This window comes from Macrosteles quadrilineatus, unplaced genomic scaffold (assembly GCF_028750875.1).
Source record: "Macrosteles quadrilineatus isolate MER2022 unplaced genomic scaffold, UCM_ALF_1.0 Scaffold_1__1_contigs__length_201487025, whole genome shotgun sequence".
Classification (NCBI taxonomy): Eukaryota; Metazoa; Arthropoda; class Insecta; order Hemiptera; family Cicadellidae; genus Macrosteles; species Macrosteles quadrilineatus.
In genome coordinates, this window is record NW_026542594.1 from 136,711,265 (window position 1) to 136,734,832 (window position 23,568).

General features: G+C 32.9%; 1 protein-coding gene across 1 annotated transcript in view; it reads left to right on the forward strand.

Moving 5' to 3' along the window:
• The window catches only part of LOC128985528 (neuroendocrine convertase 2), a 105,707-nt gene that overhangs the window by 33,765 nt on the left and 48,374 nt on the right, over positions 1 to 23,568 (forward strand). The gene's annotated exons all lie outside the window — the stretch shown is intronic.

The window sequence follows — 23,568 nt, forward strand, 5'->3', positions numbered from 1 at the left end:
GCAAATTTATAGTGTTTAATAACAGGTAGGGCTTAGCAAGCTTTTAAAAGATACCGGTATAAGTGGCTGACTAGAAGCCGTTTAATAACAGGAGCTTTAATCAACTTATCACCCTAGTGACAAGATAGGCCATGTGAAGCTCTGCAGATAACAGCGGTTGTTGTTGAGGAGGACACCTTAAAGGATACTTGATTTGTTAATAACTTCGTCATTTTATAGCTGAGATTTGTACAATTATACTCTGTTAAACCAACAACTAAATTTAAAAAAAATTAACAATTTATGATCAAAATATAGTATGTAGTAAGATTAATTAGAAAAAATATTGTTTGTGAAGTAGATTAAATCTCTTTATATAAATAATTACTGTATATTATTGCCTATCAAATTGTTGCATCTTATCAAATGTTTACTGTTGCTCCTGTAGTCGAAGGGGGTTGAATTATTCTCTTAGGGAAACCATTAAATGTGGGTGTCATGCTGTGTATTCAAGGCCAAACACATTTGAAATTACCGCACTATAAATAATCTAAAACAATGTAGTAGTATCATTTAATACTAGTGAGTAAAAAGATAAATCAGCCGATATTGAATTACTTAGTCTAGAATTACATTAATTTGGTATATCAAAATTAAACTTTATATGAAAAGTGTATCATACATTTAAAATATGCGTTCCAATTTTTTAAGTTTTTCTTTCTGTAATGGAACGATTCTGGAATGATACCTGGAAACTAACGTAACATCAGTTGTTGAAACCAAATCTTACTTGTAGAATAGCGTTTATGTTTGCTTTGTTGAAAAATTGTGAGGAAAAAGGAAAACTTAATCCAAAAGATAAAGTATGGCTTATTTCAAAACAGGGCATAAGACAAAATAGACAAATCTAGCTACATAATGTCAGACCAGTCGAGTTAAACCTTGTAGCGTTGGCTGCATGAATCACATTTAATCCAGGCTTTTTGTCCAAAGCTCACATGTAGAAGCATTCATTAATCTTTTAATCCTTCTACACTGTGGATGAGATGCGGAATTATAATTCTTTGTCTCCATATTCATGTGGGGAGTGATACAGGATTACGCGTAGTAATTAAAATACAATTCAGGGATTTTATGCTAAAAACTGTAATGGAAAATATAAACTCTGCAGAGCTTTAGATAAAGTTTCAAGAAGCTTAAAACGATGCACGTAACAAATAAGTTGATAAAAGACTGAATATGATTTTTTGTATTGGTTTACACATGATGTATGTAAATATGAGTTAGTAAACTTTACAAGCCATTAGTTTGATTGCCTAGTTTAGATCAACATTCAAATATATAGCTTGGGTTAGAAAGGATGATGATTAAACATTTAGCTAAATGCTTTACATATTCAAAACACTAAAACACGCTTAGAATAAATTTATAGTATTCATATATCTGTGGGGTTATGCAATTAATAATTAATGTTGTTGGCCCATTTTACATCTCTTGTCAGATAAAAACGGAGTACAAAAGAAAAATGACCAAATTTGCATTCTGATGTCTCAATAATTGTTTGTAAATTAAACGATCAATGACAGCTTAAACAATCTATTAACAGGTAATAAGTGGAAACAAAACAATGAAATCATTTGGTAATGTTGCATTGGTTTTGGGTTTCAGGACCTACTATTCACTTAAGTGTTTGAATTAATTGGATATATAAACCAACCTGCGACCGTTAAGTTCGTTATACCTTAACCGTCATAGCAACAATTGTATATTTTAACCAGGTCCTTGATAAAGTGGCTGGGGTAGTTTGCCAAATTTGGTCCATTTACCTTCAGACCTGACTAAACTATCAATACACTTGCTTAGTAACCAGAGCAGCCATACAAAATCCCTCCACCAGAGCTTTAAATTACGCGCTATAATATAAAATGACGCGGCGTTTATTTATGGTTAGAAATTCAAAACTCTGTAACGAACAGCTTGTGGTATTCTTTAGTTGACGTAACTGTTTCAATAAGATAAATAAAAATGGAATTTGATAAACGAATAAACGCGAAGTACACTGCTAAAACTTTGTTTCCATCTTCCTCGAACTCAGTTAAACCATAGTTTAAAGGAGTAATCTATGGTTAAACTAAATGTAACTATGTTAAAACATATAACTAGATCATTTTAATTAGTTTTTAATCTCAGCTTGAAAAGTCAAAGTATTTTTTAGTGTATGTTTTGCTACTTAACTAAAATGGCATGCGAAAGCAAGCTAAGCCAGCAAGTAAGATATCGTTTTTCATTTTGGATAACGACTCGGGAAGTTACCTGCGAACGTCTGACACTAACTTAGCTAACTCTTAACACCTCAGACAGTTTTGAGACATCACTAAAGTACCTGGCCAAACGTCGTCTAAACTTTAACCATTAGTTTATCGTAAAATGTTCAAACTCTCTGGGTTATTCCATGGTTATTACAAAAAAGTCCAATGAAATGCACTATAGATTTTCTATTTACAAAATATACTCGCACTTAAGAGAGATTAGAACAGTTATTGAAACCTTAGTAATTAGACTTTTACAATTTTACTGGACAAAATCTTTTACTTATAATATCAGTGTAGTACGAATAGATCTTTGGTTTTATCACCCTGAAACCTTAGTAATAAAAAAAGAACCGCCATTAAAAATATCTATTGATGGATCTATCTTATTGATAAGATAAATTTCTTATTATCTCTACCACATTATAATGTCGTACCTCTTCGAGGAGCCGCAAAGATAAACAGAACACACTTTGTATTATGCTCTCATTATAATGGCTATAAACGGGTTTTCTCATATTCAACAATTACATATCCTGCGTACTAACTCCAATGAGTTAGTACGCAGGATTCACTTGCAATGGCTTGCAATCAAGCCATTGTTTGGTCGTCAAAGGAACAACGTCTATCATTATTATTAAAATCGATAGTTCTACAAAAACCGAATTCAAATACATTTATTCACAATGGTATTTGATGCATATAGGCCTATAGCTGTTCTTTATGTGCAATAGATTAGTATTGTATTGATGACGTTTTGTTTTATACTCGAATACAACTTTACTGAAGAACCAGACACGATCATGTTTCTTAAACTATCACAGTCTCGTTTTTTATTTACATAACACTATAATAATTAGCGCAGCATGTAGATTATTCAAGGAATTTGGTGTATCAAAATTATTCCAAACTTTAAATATGTTTTCCGTCTTAGCAGCTCATCAAAGAAGTATAACATTATATTGTGCACTAAATGGCAATAACATATTATACAATAACAACAAATATTGATTCTGATCAAGCAGTAGCGTCCATTCTACTTCTGATGTAAAAACCTTTAACGAAATTTCTATTGACACGTGTTACTTAAGGATGTAACAAAAATGTAACTAACAAAAAAAGAGCAGAGTATGAAACCCATAATTTAGTAATAAACGAAACTAAATCCAAAATCACGAGGCAAATTTATTGGTTTGGTGTATAGAACTACAACCACAAACAAAGCCAATACTACTCAAGTCCACTTTGTTTGTAATATTCCAAGCAATAATAGTCACCCACAGCCAGAGCACGGAGCTTTGTAGCTTCATCCCGGCTCTCAATTTGTCGTTTGTTTACACAGACGCTCAAATTACTCGATATTATTGCGGGAATCAGCATTGTTCTAGTCCCTGTATTACTACGACGATTTAAACAATATTGCACCTTTCTTCGAATATTTAAATGGTATCTGTATTTTAAGCTGCATGGTAGCTAAAAGAATATAACTATTTTAGTTGTTGAAATTGGCTGATTGACGCTTTTCAAACATTTGGTTATACCTTTTCATATATTGATTATAAGTCATTAAAACTAATCAACAATGTTAAGTTGGCTTATTACCAATGCCAAACGTTTGAAAATTCAATGAAAAAGTAACCTCATTAGCATATAACTCATCGATAGTATATGAAGTATATCGTTTGAACACGTCATGGCAAAGTGGATTAACAGCTTTTTGATTTGAAAGGGCAAATCAAAGTCTGCGTTAACTAGCTACCAATCGTACCATTCATGATCTAATATCTAACTTTTTTGACGAATAAATATTTACAGCGATTTTAATTCTGGTTTAAGAACATATTATTGAACATTGCATTCAAATAGTTTGAGATACTTATGAAAAAACAGGAAAAAAACTATTATAACGTTATCATGCAAAGCGTGATGCTGTAACTCGAGTGACTTCACAGGTTGTTCATGCTTTGCTAGTTATATTCTATGGGCGTTTGAGCATGGTTATAATAGTTTGGTCTTCCATTACATGTGGAATCTATCCCTCCTGCTCTTGTAATTACAACCTAGAAATAAGATAAAAGGCCAAATCAAAATCAAGCCAAATCAAGCTCTGTACAAACGTTTACTCGATGACAATCTCTTAAATGAATTATTTACTAGTTTCCCGTATAGTTGGCCTATCCTACACTCTACACTCTCATGTATTACCAAGTCTTAAAGTATTACAAGTCTTGACATAAACCACCTTGGCAATATTTCAGTAACTTTGTTGTGAGTTTACAAGTAGTTTTAGTTTGAAGTAGAAAGCTCTTCAGAAGGAAGCTTTAACTTGGCAAGCCCGAATATTATACAAGAGTTGCGTTTACATAACACTTGGAAAATAAATTGAAAAATACAATTTTACATTAGGCGAATTATGTCAAAGATTTAATTAATTAAAATGGTATTTGCTTGTAATCCAATGGGGAGGGCAATTCTATAACCTTATAAGTCTGGACAGGTGATTTTTTTTTATAATGCCCCCTTCAAAGTTGAAGGTAGCTGTCGCTGGAAACGAGCGAGATCGTTTCTGTATTCAGGTGGCATTTCTCATTTGCCTGTCAATTTTAAAAATCAAAAAATCTTTTTAATGATGCTATACGGTAGTATATACTATATTTTTTAGGTTAGACAGCGTATAACTGACATAGTACTAACTTACGTAGTACTAACTTAATAGTTAGTATAATTCAAGTCAAAACAAGAAAATATAATCTAACAGACTAAGCAAACTTAACAAAAGCGTGATAGCTTGTATGCTGCGTTGGTAAATATCCTATATAAAAGTATATTGATAAGAGGATTACTTATTTAAATACGGAAACATTTTACAAAAGTCAATTGATCTGTGATTTTATTGATAACAAATACGTTCCTGGATGAAGAATCAACACGCTAATCCACAGGTGAATTTAGAACACATACTAGAATACATTGCTGACTTCAAATTATGCAAGACTACATTACTTCTATACAGTGTCATATACATTCAACTAGTTATAGTTTGATAAGTTTGAGTTTAATCACTGAGATTTGTAGGGCAAAGAGTAATCAGCCCCGTCACCTTATCTAATTTCACAAGCATCAAGTTTTATAGGTTCCGTGTTAATGAAGAAAGTTAACATCTGAGCGGCTAAAAGTTAATAAGCTTATTACAGTTTCCGCCCCTCGTGAGCTTAAACCCTCGTCTCTTGTGTAACATTTGTTACGGTAAAGCAAAGTTTAACATACTTTACGTAAATAAATATAAACAACTATATCATATAATTAAGAAAATACATTTTTAACATTTTAACATTTTAAAAGTGTGTTCCATATCTCTAAAGTTCTTAAATATTTAAGCAGTACTCTGTTACAATTAACCCTGCCAATCCGTCAGGTATTGAATTCTCGGACGCTAACGTTACCTACCTAATAGATTATTTGTTCATTTGCAACACAATTTCTTAACAAGGATTGTAATACTTATTTTTTAATATTTTTTTTTTAAATACTTATTTTAAGTGTTATAATCTCTTTAAACGTTACAAATTTAAAAATATCTAGTTAAATCGATGCAATGTTTAATTTTTACTAAATATAATGATGATTTTTTTGCTTTAAGCAACTATGTGCTCTAAAATTCATTTCATTGTGTGGATTTTAAAAACACAAACGATTATCAAAATAAGCCTATGCATTCTGATATAAATTATTTCTACAATATGCAGTTGGACAAAGTAGAGTTATTTGGAATATGACACGCTTGTTTGAGATAAAATGAAAGCTTTTATGTACTCGAGCGCCTGAGAGTGTTTCACAACTCAGGTAGAACAACTGCAATGAGCTCTGCACTTAGGACAGTTGTTTGATTCCAATATACAGTACTTTGTGTCATTCAAAACTGTAGTTTTCATTAATATGCGAGAGCAGTGTTGGTATCTGAGTCATGGTAGTTATATTTATCTTTTACAATTGAAATATGTATCTAGTGATAAAATATAATTAAATTTGAGTTCTAATTACGATGCATTAGCGATAAAAATATTACACACAAGATTAGGTGCGTTTACAAAACTACTTGTAATACGTGTTGCTACTTGGAATTTTTAATTAACGTTTGTTTAGTTAACACAGCTGGTGCATAGTATAGTACAATAATAGTATTTCATTGAAAATATGAACATAAAGAGAAGCGAACAATGTCTTCTATATTTTCGGTGCAAAGTTTCCATTTCGTAAAGTTATTTGTTCACTAACTAACTCTAACTACCTTATGTAAGCCTCACGACTATTTTTCAAGGTCCTGTTTAAAAGTTGTGAAAGTCCTACTCATTAATCCAATCCATTTGTAATATATTTTGTTTGGTAAAGTAGAAATGATAGTTTAATATAATAGCGTACTCTTTACCAAGATAGAACAAAATAGAAACATTGAAATAGATTTTTAGGCAAGATGAACCTTAAGTCATTAAAACATGTATTTGTAAACAAAATTAACGAGTAATAGCCCTAACAATTTTTTATTAGCTTTTAACTTTAGCTATTTTTATATTATAACAAATTATAGCATTTAACAAATTATACCGGTAAATTAAAACAATAGACAAATTTGTATCGCATATAAACCAAAATGCATAAAACCCTTTATCTTGACCCAGAAATAATCATGGATAAATTGTGAAAATAAGTAAGTATTTGAAGGGATTATAAATTTGTATGACATTGTTAATGCACCAACTTTGCTTTAATAAATCTTTGAAACAGGAACATATTCAGAGAATAATGGCGCATCTCAACCAGAATGCGGGATTAGGAGGTTAATGAAACAGCAACTTTGCAGTGAGACACGACTTCTACATGATTTATAGAACAAAAGAATACACTGTTGTAAAACGAATCTCTTTAGTCGTATTGTTGAGATAAATAAAAAAATATGAACGTTTAACGATGTGGTAATATGAACGATTGTAGTTTTATATAGTCATCAAGCTATACTTTGATAAGATTAAATACTTTTTACTGGTATATTGAACAGGAAATGAGAAATTTTTGAGTTGAACAGTCTTTAAAGCCTTTAACATATTTTATATTTTATCACCACTAATCTATTTATACTTATATGTCAATTAAACAAATGTAATTAATTAAGAAATATAAGGTTTAGTATTTAAATATTTATTTGTTATAAATTAATTCACTTATGAGGGCTACAAGATAATTTATAATTATTATATATATAACCATAAGTACTTTACAGTTTTTATTTTAGTCTTGTTGTATAAAAAAATTTGTTTGCTTACATAAATAATGACTATTAATATGTTTAGGAATTTGATTGAATATTGAATTCGACAACTGAATGTATAAGCTACATATTTTTTAACCATTTAGTTTTCCGAATAGGAGAGGTATTTTACTGTTAACCATTTCTGTATGTCATAAAAATGTATGGAATAATTTAAGTGATATCTTCTGGTGAGATGTTATAGGATTGAATCACAGATTGGAACTCATAAACTTCAAAGAGGCATCCTTATGAGCGCTCCTAGGCATGCCCAACTATCAAGATGAAAGAGCTTACAGTTTCTCTACCACTTATAGAATAACAAACAGGGGTTAAAAAAACAACAAGTTCCATTCGAATGATTTCAAATTATGTTTTTTGTTGTTGAGGCATTTAAACAAAATTACTAGTAAAAATGTTGAAGACTCATGGAAATAGCTGGATAAACCTGCCTGAGTCTAAAAGCGAGAAGAATATTAAGCTGTTCATTGTGAACTGGGCTACAATAGTTTAGTGTCGTAATTTATTTTAGAAATATCCTTCTTTAAAGAGTTCTCGAACGTCATGAATGGTAATGAAGACATTTTAAAATTAAAAATTTAAAACTAACATATAGTTCTTTGGTAAAATACAATAAATAAACAACCCACACCATCTACAGGTGAAATTTAACTGTCCCCCCCCCAACTTTTTTCTACATTTTTTTCAAATATCAATCCCAGACCACTTCCAAACATTGTTGGGTAGTAAGTACTTCATTTTGACAAGGTGGTCATTTCCGCCCGCCATCTTGGATCTGCCATAGGCCTATTAGATGCAAAATATTTTTTTCAAATGTAAAGGTGGGGTTGTGACCCATTATTTCGAACTGGATTTTTACCCTGATTACAATGCCGCAAACCGTTTTTAAAAATCTTGATTCATTCTAAAGTAATGAGGCCTTTTTAAAACTTTATTTTTAGCCCTTTTTAACATTGTGCTTTTACAAACTAAGACCATAATCTCAAAATAGTGCTAGATAAAGATAAGTATACACTACCAGTCATTGCCAACCTATTTCCACTTGGTTATGAATGATGTATTTTTTTCGGCCGCCATCTTGGATCCGCCATTTTTAAATGAGATAAATTATTTTAAATATAAAAGGGGTGTTTTGACCCATCATTTCGGATTACTTTTTAAGCTGAACTCAATTGCATGGTCCATTTTTCATTGTCATATTTTGATTTTGAAATATTAACATTTTTAACAAAAATATTGCAATGTTTCGTAAATAAAACTTGATAACAAAAAATGGATTGCGGCATTGAGTTTAGCTTAAAAAAGTAGTTCAAAATGATGGGTCACAACACACCCTTCATATTTAAAATAATTTATCTCATTTCAAAATGGCGGATCCAAGATGGCAGCCGAAAAAAATACATCAGTCATAAATAAGTGAAAATAGGCTTACAATAACTGGGAGTGTATACTTATCTTTATCTAGCACTATTTTGAGATTATGGTCTTAGTTTGTAAATGTACAATGTTAAAATGGGCTAAAATAAAGTTTTAAAAAGGCCTCATAACTTTAGAATGAATCAAGATTTTTAAAAACGGTTTGCGGCATTGTAATCAGGGTAAAAATATAGTTCGAAATAATGGGTCACAAACCAACCTTTTTATTTGAAAAAAATATTTTGCATCCAATATGGCGGCCGGAAATGACCACCTTGTCAAAATTAAGTACTTACTACCCAATAATGTTTGGAAGTGGTCTGGGATTGATATTTGAAAAAATGTAGAAAAAAGTTGGGGGGGGGGCAATTAAAACTCACCCTGTATATACCTTCGTGCTGGTGAAGAATAAGAAAAGAAAATTCAGCTGGTGATTAAAAAAAATACAAAGATCCATTTCAACTGGTTATTTTTTCTTGGAAATTTAAGTTATTATCTTCTAGATGTATGACAAAGCGAAATAATTTAAACAGAATAACCAGTTAATAATACAAAATTACGTTTAAATCATTTAGCTTACACATAAATACAAGTATAATCAAAAGCATTAAGATGATACAGAATCGTGGGTAACTGAGGAAAAGGTGATTCAAACGAATAAATTAAACATTTACAACGTTTCATCAACACTCAATAACTAGATCGAGTAATGAATAAAAGGGGTTCAATGCAAGATTCTTTAATTGATACAATTAATAAGTAATTAGAGAATAACTGTCACAATGCTCTTGCGAATACTAATTGAATCATGTGATTAAAGTAATAACGAGCATCGATCAGTTGAGTAAATAGATTACACGTTTTTACAATAGAGTTTCATCTTACATTCAAAGTCACAATTTATTGTATAGTCCTTGGACAGTACCTTTCTTGGTTGTTATGATAAACCAACATCAAATAGGATGTTGGAAATTTAAGTAAGCCTAACGCTTTTCATATGTTGAAATCGAAATTGTTGAGGGGCAGCTTTACACTGAAAGAGGATAAACACGTTCACCAGAGTAAGTTGGATATGTAAATGGCTGACAATAAGTAGGTGAACAATCACGAGGGTTAGTTCTGCAGACCAGGCTCAGCTGTCAGGGTGGGCCTAATTTTGGTTGTGACCTGATTGCGAACAGTCCAGATTGCGAACAAGGGTAAAATCGTCCAGACTGCGAACACATCAAAAATGCAGTAGACTACCTGAACATGAGGCGTCCAGACTGCGAACAAATATTTTGGAATCTGTAAAGATGGTTTAGTCGCTGTTGTTGAGCTTGAGTTGGGAATGTGATTGAATGATTGATGTTGTAATGTGTTTGTAATGTGTAATGCATATACATGTTATTTCGGATGTAAGATGTATGTATTGTATTTGTTTTAGTTGTTATTTAAATTGCTCGTTAAATTGATGTTTTTTTTCAGGTAATGATTGAGTTTGGAATTTGATATTGGCAAATGCATGTTATTTCGGCTAATTGTGTTAAACTATAGTATTCATATGAAATGGTTGTTTTATTTCTTTTATTCTGAGATTGTTTAGTTATTGTAGTTGCTTGTTTAAGTCAAACATATTGTAATTCATTTTTCACCACACTATGATGTTTTTAGCTGATTTACATACGTCAATTGGTGGCTGGAAGTTACGTTTTGCTGGCCATGCCAGCTGTCATCGTCATTTGGGGACCGAGCAGGTTTTACATCCCTAGGGCCGCAAAATCAGCTGCCCGCCTACTTTCTTAACACATGAATGCATATTAAATACACAATCAGTATCCATAGCATTTCAATAGAATTGTTTTATTGTCACCGCTGCCTAGAAACTATTTATTATTATTTTGCTGATCCTCAAATTATTTCTTCACATAACCTTAAAGTTGTACTTGTGTTGACAATCAGTGTGCATTATTATTGTGGTGGTGTTGTGGTAGTTTATAGTAATAGGGTATAGTGTGGTGAAAAATAGCGTTCGTACCACGGGACAAACTTAAAAACTATCTCGAGCCAGCAAAACCTCATTTTCGGCCCTAGGTACGAAATGTACTATTAAATAAACAACCACTTTAAATATTATCAGAACGGATTTGTGAGTCTGAAAGAATCTGTCACAAGCGGCTTTACGTACAATTATACTACGTCTCATAAAGATATGTGTCTTCAAGGACATTCATCCTCTCCATTATGTATATTACCAATCTTAAGTTTTAATTTTGGCTAAAGTTTCTATGAAAGGGTTGAAACCCCCAACAACTCAAAATGTGTTCGCAATCAGGAATCCTCCCCACCCCAAGGACGACCCCCTCCACCTCGTAGAACCAAACATGTTCGCAGTCTGGACTGTTCGCAATCAGGACTGTTCGCAATCAGGAGGACACCCTAATTTTGCCTGCACTTTACAAGTTAAAAATCCTGATTTTCCAGTTACTTATTTTTAGATCTTACTAAATATTATAACGTTTCATAGGGGATTCAAAATATTGATTAAAGTGCACTTGATAATACTAAATACAATTTTTTAGAAATTTAATTTTTTTTTCTATTTCAAACAAAACAGTTTTGCAAATAGTTTATTGCTACTTCAAATCGTATACAACATTTCTTAGATGTAATAGTTAAATCTTAAGGTTGATCCATAAAACATACTCCCACATAGTCACTTACGTACGGGACACCCTATAGAAATGGTATAAGTGAACAATGGATGTTGACACCTTGCGTTAAAGCACATAATACCTGAGGATTCCGATCGATATATGTCATAAAAATAAAATATGGTGCCTCCAATAATGCACAAAAATATTTGATTTGTAACACTTCACCGTCTAATATCGGGGGGTTTGAAGTTGCTGCGATATTTCATAAGCCACGAGTATAGTTTCCACCTCCCTCAAGGTGCGATAAGTTATAGCAGGAGTTATTACTGTAGTCTTGTCAGCTACTTAAGCTCGTATCCATCAACTTTGCTCACGTATTCTCGTATGTATTCGCCTGTTAAATATTAAGCTTCTTAAACACATATAGAAACATGGAGTTTCAAGAGTGGTTGAAACTACATTGTTGTCATTATTTTGACATGTGTGGATTATTAATAAATCTTACTGTTTCTTAAACAGTATGAAAACTTTATAATATTATAAAATTTTATAAATTGTAATTGCCACTAATAACCTCCAGGATCCCAAATTACATTATCTCAAAACAGGTTCACATTGCCTTTTATTGGGTATGAAAATAAAGTCAGTTTTTTTTTTATTTCCACTTCTATATTATCAAAAGTTAGCACTTTGTACACTCTAGCAACTTCAATAAGTGAGTCAACACGGAGAACGCCCGCCGCTCTACAGTAGATGGTGATTTATTCAGGTTGAAAGCAGTCATGCAATCGTGAGCATGCAACTTATTCTTATTCTTTGCAGTAAAATAACTAAGATAACATTTAATTTTTTTTTTAACTTTATGGCAGTAACAGAATACCGTAATTTTTCATTCCAATGTGCAATTTGTGTTGACTCTAAACTATTGAATATGATATATGATAATTTTTTTATTTATACTTATTATAAACCCAAAATAAATGCGGAAAAATTCATAATACAAGTTTCATTGGATTGGTATAAGTTTATGTTTATTTAAATATAGGTACTACAGCAATATATTATTATGTTAGGATCTATTAGAAGGTCGTAAGCATTCACTACGGACCTCGGCATAGCTAAAGACACAGCGACTGTCTTTAGAGTAAATGTTAAAGTTAGAGAATTTTTTTCATTCCCATATTTGTTGACAAACTTGCATATTTAGATTAACTCTTCAAATGCTCGTGCTGTACGGGTCGATGTTTGCATTAAGAATATATTCAGTAAACTGTAAGTAGTATGACTAAAGCTATTGTAAAGTAAATCGACTTTAGAGTTTTTGAAGCTGTACGTATAATTCCAAAGATCTTTTTTCTGCCAGTGCTGACGGTGAGGCAGAGGAAAGCAAAGAAATGGTGACATTATTTCTGTCCCAATGGAACAGAGTGGTTCTTTCTTTTGCGGCGTCTCTACTTTGTATTCTTTACGCTGTAGAAGAAACTGCCAAATAAAAGACAGTAAAACTCTTCAGTAAACTATGGATTCAACTCTTAAAATATTGAGTAATTTTAAGTTATACTTATTCTTCCTGAAAAATTTATAATATCCATGAGATATGAGAATATGCTTGAAAACAATACATACGATTTTTAAAAATGCAATATATTTTAAACTACAATATCTCCAACTGGCACCATTTTAGTTGATGCTAAACAATACAATGTGTTTGTAATAGTTATCCGTCTATGTTCTGTCGAGAGAACCGACAGTCAGTCAAGTAGTTGACATACAAACATGGTGTTTCAAAGGTTAAGGTCAAAGCTAGCTAGAGGTGCATGTCGATAATTAGATTACTCTCAATCAATGGTCTTTACTCTATCATGTATTTGAATGTATCAAAATCACCCAAATATTTTAATATGGTAAAATCTCTTTACAAATTATAGGCCAATATTTATAGTAAAATGTTTGGTAAGCAATTCTTTGTATATACTCATGCATGACTAACCTTGAATATGCGTAAGTAAATTTAAGCAGTTAAAAATAGTGATGGATCTAAAGAAATATACTTAAATCGTAACAAACAAGACTTTTGGAAGTTCAAACGCCAAGACCAGGCCCCGCATCTCCCGATGACGTAAGCGCCTTATTAATTCAGTAGTATATTAATTATACCGAAATTGGTGCCAACAACACTGATCAATACAGATGTATTTTTAATTTTTATTAAATCTTTTTGCCTTACATAATTTATAAAACATTTGTGTTAAAAAGGTTTTATTTGTTAATGCAAACTTTCTAAAATGCATTTTAGTCAACTCAAATAATGTACTTAATACGACACTTGATATGGTACTTGCATGACTTATATTAACTAAACCCTATTGCCTCTTTCTGAAATAAAACTATTTTAAAAGTTATATTTAGCAGAGGTCTATAAACCACTATGAAAATTTGCAATTTGCTAGATTTTCCTATTGACACTCTCTCTTCCTGGTAATCCTCTTTGTCTTGCATAGTAACCGTGTTATATATTGTTACTTGGTTTCTGGAGGCATTAGCATTGATCTTACAGAAGATCGACCTGATCAATTTGCATAATCTCCTCTGGAGCCAAGTTTGATCGAGCGAATGAATAATTCAACAAGGGTTTTAAACTGTTTGGGACGATTCATTCGCGTAAAATGTCATTCTATGTCATTTCATGGAACATAATGAAAACCGCAAAAATGAGTAGGCCTAGTAAATAAAAAACCTTTGTGTTAGAAATAAAATTGATATACATTATAATTTAATTAACTGGTGGACAACAAATCAATTATCACCCCCAAGCTAACATCAATATTTATGTCCATTCTGAAAATTTTTCTCCTCTACACCCTAATGCTCCAGACCCAATTAATTAGAGGAGCTGATGCATTAACGTACTCTGTGGTAATTTGCAAGTTTCTCCGCTTTACAACCTGACGCTCTTGACTTTGACCTTATAAATCAGGGAAATCGGTGTATTACGAAAATTACTCTTTGGCGTGTGATATAATATCATCTTTTGTTTCATTTGATTTCATATGCTAATGAATTTTTTATTTGATTGTTATTTGATAGTCTTTTGGCAAACAGTTACTAACAGTTAAGTTTTGTGAGGCATATCCTCGGCTCTGGAAGTAGCCTCGTCCTGGGAGGTGAAAAACCTAGCCCCCAAAGGGGAGGTAACTGCTCGGTGTTGGTATCGGCTATTCAAGTAGGCCATAGTCATGGACGTCTGGTAAGCGCCAGCCCCTTAAGGGGAGCCTCCAGTGACATTCTTCCATCCAGGTTGGTCGGGTGTTTAGCTCTTGGAGAGGTGGAAGTGCGCCATCAATCTCCCATCTACCTGTGACTATGGTTCTTTGGGCTTCGGCCTGCTTGCTCTGTGCGACCAGCATTCTGTGTGGCATATCCTCGACTTTGGAAGTAGCCTTTCCTGGGGGTGAAATCGGGCAAGTACCCGTAAGCTCACGGGGACACTCTAGTGGAGCGTAACTTTCCGCAGTGTGAGGGCAACGGCTGGACGCACTCCATCAGCCAATCCCTGTCTCCGAGACCGGAAGGTATGGTTATTTAGAGTGTGGGGAGTTCTCTCTGGAACTTCAATTGAACAAAGGGTGTCGCCACCTTTGGTGGATAGGTTCATCCGGGTGGGACCCACTTCTATTCCTGCCTCCTTTTGGGAAACCCTGATGGCCTGGCAGTGATGTTGGGCTGGACGGGCAGACGAAGTGCTAGATCGGGTGCTGGGTTCAAGCCCGCTAGGGGTGTTCAGGGATCTATCGCCTTGGTCACCTCTGGTTTCCCAGCAACTGGGTAAGGCTTCGATCGGGTAGTGGTGTAAATAGGTGGTTGGGGTTCCCCCCCATCAGCTTGCTGGTGGTCCCCTTCTTCCTGGCTTTGATGGCGGGGTCTGCCTGTCAGGGATTGGATAGGTCCCGAGTGTTGCTTGCACTAAATGCGTCAGGGCATTCCATTATGGTCCTTCTGGGTTTTGTACCTGGGGGAACCCAGGAGGAGTGACGCTTAAACAAGTAGCCGGTATCCCTGGTTAGGATTGAGGGGAAACCCTCTCTCCGAAGGGTTGCTTCGGCAGCCGGTGAGCCTGATGACCTTAAGTCATCCTCCCATGATGTGCCAAAGGTTGGTGCATTAGCTTCGGCCTACATCATGGGGCCCGGGTATGTTTAATTATAGGTACCGGGCTTGCAGTCAGGGAGCTTCATGCTCTCATGACAAAACAAAATGGGAAAATGGAAATGGAATGGAAACAGTTACTAACTTGTTAATCATATTGAAGTTAATTAAAACCTTAGTTCAAAAGATAAACTGTTTTGTTATGACACAGCGATTCATTAAAACGTTACTCTCTAAATCCTAACGATCTAGACCATATAAATAAGTCAAACTGATTAACTAGATGCGGTGGTTTCTAAATTAATTAACTCCCCACTCCAGAACCTATTGCTACACACCTCATAGATCAGGGAAACGTAACTGTGATTGGTTAAAGTTTCCATCTCAAAATCGTAACGATCTAGAATAAGGTCTATAACAACACACAGAAGCTCGCACATTACGTAAACTAAAATAATTAGTTAAGTTTTATCCTCCAGACAGAAGCACTCTAGAGATTAAAGACCGGAGCAACCGATGCATTACGTAAATTACTTAGCGGTGATTAGTTAAGTTTAGTTTAACTTATAAATCAAACCAAACACTTTTTCCAGTTCTTACTTTCTATTGAACCAAGGCAGTAATCCTCTGAGTTTGTTTGCTAGCTTTTTGTTCTGCTCTGTTTACTCGTTGGAAATCTTTGTTCCTTAGATTATTAAGTTAAATTGAGAGAACAAAAAGTAACTTACAATTTAGTAAAATACCTGCTAATAAATTAAAATTATATTGATACTCAAGTATGCAATACAGATTATAATTGGAATTCAAGACGTTTTTATAGCTTTAGTATGCTATTTTTAGACACAGAAGTTTCAGTCCAACCATAGTTACAGAGCCATGATTTTAGTTACCATAGTTCATCGAACATAAGTAGTTTGAAAAAAAAACTACGAATTGCAATAAAAAAACAATTAATAATTGTGTAATTTTTAATTTATTGTTTGAAGACTAGTATGTATAAAATCATGTAATAGTAGCCGAATGAGCCCTGGGATGGTGCATTTCCAGGTCAAGGTTGTTTTCGCCATATTTGAAGATACAATTAATCTTCTCTGACGTAATCTACAACAAGAGCCCAAACATCGTAAGGAATATTATTGCTGTAAAAATACGCTTTCTCAACTGAAAGCTTGTGTTTACTTTTTAATGTGTATACATTTGGACCACATACATGATTATAATCTGAATGATTTCATCTACACATCAGAATAATTGTACCAAATAGGTTTTGTATTGTAAACAAATTTGTAAGGAATGTAATAATCAATTGCGAGACATCTTAAATTGTAATTAACCCTCCTTGAATAAAGATGTCTATTATATATTTTTAAATGTTGTATTCCTCACCTCCTGAAAGAGGAAACATTTTACCCAACATTCAAAATACCTCTACAACCTTCCAAATATGTGTTGTTCTAAAAACTGATTGTCCAGTATTTTCCGTGAATAATGAGCGTTCATTAATATTTTAGCACGAGCATTATAAAAAAAGTCGTGAATAATCTAACGATCATAAGTAACAATAATAATTTTCACTATGTATGACTTAACAGTTTAAATGCAGTCTGAAATAACATGATCCGACATCTAATTTTTCATTGATATTCATTTACGTGGTTGTAATTGTAATGAAAAATAATGATGTCCATGTTTTCCATCAAGTATACCAATGAAATATTCAATTACAAAATTGTTATGGCCATGAAAGAATGCAGCTTATTGAGTTGAAATAGTTAAGCAGATACAACTTCACTAAAACTAATATTTTTGGTACTCCGAGCCATTTCCAATTCATAGCCAAATCAGAGTCAATTCATAGAATTTAATATTAAGAAGACGTATTAAATCAAATGCGGTTTGGAAAGAAACTTATTTTTTATAATTTAAAGTACATATCAAACATTTAGTAAACAATAATAAATACAAGACTGGTTTTGTACTATCTAAGATTACAAAAAAATTGAAAAAGTGACCTTACTACCGGCACTTAAGCAGAAACTCATTCGTCTTTTAGGAATGTGAATAATAGAAAACCTATGTATATTTTCAATATTATAATACGCAAATAATTGAGACAAGAACATTTTGCACAAAGACATTTTATATTGTATGCGTTATATTAAATTACGAATACGTCCTGAATAGGTTTTCAGAGTAATATTCAATTTGTTTTCCACTAACTGATCAATCAAACAAATTTAAGAAAAATAGGCTAAATTCATACAAACTATTATTAATTGGATTCATAAAATTAATAAATATTAATTATAACCACGCAAAACAATTATACGAGTCGGGATCCGCCGTATCGTTCTTGTAAGTGGATTAAAATGATTTATGTGTTTCAATTACTACACAGATTACTGCATCGGCTATAAATTAAGTTTAAACATTCATTAAACGTGGCTTAATATGTTTATTACTTTCTAATCTAATGCATTTATATTTTGCTCTGTTTACAACAATTTAGAATTCTTTGTAAACAGGTAGTCTACAACATATATTTTAATCAGTGATCAAGGAAATACGACGTTTGATTAGTTAACAAGTAACAAGTGTTATAAGAATCCTGCCTCTCTTGTTGTGTGAGTATTAACAAGAGTGATCGTATACACAGGCATCTCTCTGGGTGAAGCCATCCAAGTATATATTGTAAGCGGTCAATCTGTTATGGCATTGCCAACTTTAAGCTTAAGATAGTGGTGAAATGCTTGTGTTTTCTAACTACTTATGACTTAACACAAAGAAATAAAATATAACATACTAATGTTTAAATATGGAATATGTATCTATGTTATTTAATATTCATATAAATATTCAAACAATTTATCTTTCACACGGTGTTAAACATTAAAATATCAAAGTTAACACTTATTTAAATAACATAAGGTGCTTACGTGACGTCATAACGCAAGTATCATTTGTTTTATGGTAAGGCAAACATTTAAGAGCTTTTTATCAATATATATAAAAGATTTAATTTTTCTTTATAAATATCGTTGATATTTTGGAATAAAATCTTTAGTACTACTTTGAAAATTGCTTCAAAGTAAGCTACTATTTGGACTTAGAATTTTACCTCATGTTGTTGGCATTAAAAAACTTTCCTACGTAAAATAAACAAGTAATTGTAATTAAAAACGATTGGAATTTAAAGTTTCCTTTAATTATTGTTTGATCGAATTACCAAAATGTATTGAAATGCTGAAATATAGACATGCTGTTTACAGTTTTATATATTTCCTTACGCTTGGTTGTGGTACCAAGGGTATTTGTGTTAACATCACATTGTTCTCGACGCAGGCGCCCGGCACTGAGAAACACTAAAGGAGGTTCCAGGTGGCTGATTCAATTTTATCTAAAGAATGAGATTTCCTTAGAAGAGATATGAGACAAACTTCCTTCACTATCATTACCCTTAGTGCAGACTCAGGGAAATTGCGGATACGAAGACAAAATACGCTGTAGGCTATTAACCATTTATTACCCGCATGGTTTTCTGAACAAGTCATTACTCAATCACACCAATGGTGTATCATACTTACTTATGTTATTTGCCAAGCAATTAACGTTTTCTACCTTATAATCAAACAGTTCAATTATTTATAAAAGTGTATTTCGTTAAGGCAGTCCTTTCTCTAAGCCAACTGCTTTATAACACTTTAATACATTATAGCAGAGAATGGGCTCAGGTGGACTTTAACTTAGCTAAAAGCCATTTCACATTTGTAAAACCTTATTTTCCTATTTGGTAACTAAAAGATACCTAAAGGTAGAATGCCATAAAACTATGGGTATTGATACTTTCATATTTATTTACTGAAAATGTTTAGGTATTTAGGTTATTTACAAACAATAGTTTAGGTGTACCAATGTGGAAACTGGTTTTAAATTTTCCATCCAAGCCACAAACAGAAAAAATAAGTGTGTTTACGACTATAACTATTTCATTTTAAGAAAACCCAACACATTTGATTATCCACTAAAAACATTCCAGCTGTTTTTTTAGTAATTGCAATGGGCGTTTAACTGGAATTAACTGGAAATGCCAAATCATATTTAGTGTTGGACACTGAATTTATGTATTGAATTCAATCACGCAAAAGTGCATTTCAGTTTTACCTTTCATTACAGGTTGTTTTCCTTTTCAGTTTTACTAAACCTTATTGATCAAATTTATTATGTTGCTTGAAATAATAAAACATTTTGTGGCCACACATTGTCATCACGACCTAGTCCTAGCACTTTAACTTGGTTAGTACGTAATTAGTACTCATTGAATACTTGATTTGAATATTCACACTGAATGGTTATTCGTTTGTAACAAACAATATGATACTTACAAAATTTGCAAAGTAAGAAGGGTTTATTCAGGTGGGTTCATTAACAGTGACAATAGTTCTCGGTAATTGCAGTCTTGGATGATTTCCTTAAGCCTTTGAAGTGGGTGGGATTACACGAAACCAGATACATCTTAAACTAGACTTCTTCGTCGTGATAATGTGTGGTTGATAACAAGAAAAAGCATAATTAATTGAAAGTCGAATGAAAGTAATTCTTAATGTTAAGTCTTTCACCGCCTGAATCCGAATTTCTTAGACAAACTTGAAAGCAGTTGCCTACCTTTGTTTCATACACAGCAGACCAAGAACACACAAAAAATGTTTATAAATGTAGCACTGGCATTTCCAAATCCTGTACCTCCCATGGGCAAAGCCTCTAAAGGTTTCAATGGCGCAAGGACTTTGTAAGAGGTGTTAACAAACAGTGAAAATGGAATCTAATGTTATATAATTAAAGTGGTTTGCCGAGTGAGTTTTTGTCCTGTGAGTCAATATAACGTTTGCTTACTTACCGATTTTTTTATTTTCGTGCGTTCATTTGGGTTGTTATACTTTCATATAAAGGTGATACACTTTTTTGACGGTATACCTCTATAACTTCAAAACAATAATGGGGCGTTGGGGTCAATACTCTTAGATTATCTATCGTCCTTATAAAAAGTGTCTGACCTTTGTTTGCACGAATGTCAACGATCCATACAAAAAACGCGATATTATTAATATTTCTCCAAAGATATCTTTAATTTGGAGGCTTCTAAACTTTATACAGTTTGGAACACACATAGATGCTTGTTTGATTCTCCGAGTTATATATAGCTAGTTCTTATTTAAGTATAAGTGTTTTAGTACCGTTAAATAGAGTTAAAATAAAAGTAATATAATTAGTCTCATAACTCATAACTCATAACTAATTTATTGAACCAAAATAACAGATACAAAATTTGCATTGGTCATGTCAAACAATACAACTAAAATTAAAATAAACAATAGACAATGTTGCTTCAATAAAACAATATCAATTACTTCTTACAACAAAAAAAAACTAACTAACTAAACCCATCAGCGACACAATCTCGAACACTGTAGTAACCCTTGGCCAAGAGTATTTTTTTGATTTGCTTTTTAAAGCTGTTCAAGTCCGACTCCAGCTGAAGGGGTGTCTTCCATTTTGCGGTCAGTCCATTTACCGGTCAGTCCATTTACCGGTCAAGTGTGGGGGTGAGGAGGCTCTAGGGAGGGGAGGTTTTCCATTTTGCGGTCAGGTTTTGATTCCTAGAATACCAGACTATTTTGAATGAATAGGTTCCATGCACATAGAGCAGCAACAGTTCTTGATTGTTTGCAGATGTCGAGTTTTAGATCTTCACGAGGAGTTGTTGACGGAGCCACATTTATATTAAATAGAATAGAATAAAAACGTCTTTTATTTGAAGCGGTTTTCAGTACAAAAATACACTGCTTTTCAAAACAACTCAAGTCAGGTACACAGTCTTCAATACTATAATAAAAGAGAGCAAATAATTTAATTAAAACTAATACAACTAACCTATATTTTACAAATAGATTTTTTGTTTCTTGTCTGAAAGCCTTATAACTGAAATTTTTTATTCTTTCAGGTAAGGAATTGTATTCCTGAGGGCCGAAAAAAGAAAACCCCTCTAACTACATTCTAAGTTTACACGAGGCAAATGCAGTCGGCTATCCTGTCTTGTGTACCTATCTCGTACTACTTTTCGAGTGGTTAGTTTATCTTTGAAGTAAGAGGGTCTGTTGGTTTTGACCACTTTATGTACTATGGCAATAGTTTCAAGGACGCAAACAACCTGTACTAGTAACATTTCACCTTTCTTTCTGATATTTGATATGTGATCAAATTCAAATTTTCTGCTGACAAAGAAAACCCATAGGCAGGCAAAGCATAATTTATTATTGGTATTACCAGACATCTAACCATTTGTGATTTTACATTCTCAGCTAATATATGCCTAAATCTATTTAACACTCTGAGTAAAGATACGACCCTTTCTACGATTGTTTTGACTTAAAAAAATTTTTTAATCCTGTATCCTGTTTAACAGACAGATTCTTCTTAATTCACAAATCATGTCTGATGATATTATAAATGGCCGTTTACTTCAACAAACTAGTCTATATACAAACAAGTAGACTGTATATACATCAGTTAAAAAAATCAAATAAAAAAATACAATTTTAAAAACATCTATTTACATAAACAACTCTTTACCTTTGAAAACTGTGGCATGCTGGTTACAAGTTCATAACCTTTGGTTTGTAAATGTTCTACTTACTAGTAAATTAAATACTTAAAGTAAATTAAATTTCCTATTGAATGGTCTTAATCATTTCTATAAAAACTATTATTTATTATTTACTAGCAGAGTACCCATCCATCGTACGGGATTGGCATATGAGTATAAAATGCTTATTGCAGTTATGCTCAAGCTTTGCGTTTTCAATGGAGGACAAAGTTTAATACAATTTGCGTCTTTAAATTTACGGTATATTATAGTATTAATTACACACCTACCATAACCATAATGTTCAACCACTTCACCTAAACAATAGAGGGAAAAAATATTTAAGAGTTGCAAAATATCAGAAATTATTCCTAAAACTAAAACATAAACATCACTTTAAAAAATCATACTTTGTCAGTTCTCATTGCGTATCAATTTTTTGTTGCTGCTTGGTTCAAATTAGATGTTTTCATTAATGAAAAAATAATACTGCTGCACCCTGTTGGTAAATCATTATTTTAAAGGATTAAAACTTATTTTATTTCTCTTTAAGAAAAATGTTCGGTACTTATGGATTAAACGGAGGCCACATTTTGTCAGCGCGCTGCGGCGGTTATGTTAGGTTGGGTTATCATAATAGAAAGTATAACTCGTCTGGTATCGTTCGATTCATAACGAAGCGAGGAAAGTCCTACACACATAATATTTACGATAACCCAACCTAACATAACCGCTGCAGCGCGCTGACAAAATGTGGCCTCCGTTTAATCCATAAGTACCAAATGTTCAAATACACATACCTACAGTACTACTCATGATTTGAATAAGTTTATTGCATAGTTTGGTCACATACTATTGGTGCATTGGTATACAATCTACCGACGCGTCATCGGCCTGGCTAACCACTGAGTCATCAACCTGGCTCTCGTGTTCTCGGGATTTTAGAAATATGTGACCGCAAAATGGAAAACTATTTTTGACCCACCCCTCCAGATTTTTGGGTTGACCGGTAAATGGACGATTTTACCCTTGACCGGTAAATGGACGACCGCAAAATGGACACAACCAGCTGAAGGGAGGGAGGGAGGAGATTAAAAAGTTTAATGCCATTGTAATGAA